Source organism: Sinocyclocheilus anshuiensis, unplaced genomic scaffold (assembly GCF_001515605.1).
Source record: "Sinocyclocheilus anshuiensis isolate Anshui unplaced genomic scaffold, SAMN03320099.WGS_v1.1 scaffold306, whole genome shotgun sequence".
Lineage (NCBI taxonomy): Eukaryota > Metazoa > Chordata > Actinopteri > Cypriniformes > Cyprinidae > Sinocyclocheilus > Sinocyclocheilus anshuiensis.
The window spans coordinates 695111-695431 of NW_015544175.1; positions in this window are offsets into that span (position 1 = coordinate 695111).

The following is a 321-nucleotide window of genomic DNA, read 5'->3' on the forward strand; positions in this document are numbered from 1 at the left end:
CTGGTCTCACCGCACGTGCTTTTATAGCCTCCTGGTCATTACGTCACCCGCCGTGACGTCTCGCCCATCTATTGGTCTGATTACACACGAGGTTCAGAGCCCGTCACGCTGAAGGGCGCCCCCCCTAGCGTTTTCGACGCAGCTCGAGTTCCTGAAGAGGAACCCCTCCTTGACCAAATTAAAATAGGAGTTTTGCCATTTATATACACTTCATGTTTCTGGAAAATGATCTAAAAATGTTGATGACTCATCCTCAGTGTTGGGGGTAACGCATTACAAGTAATGCGAGTTACGTAATCAGATTACTTTTTTCAAGTAACT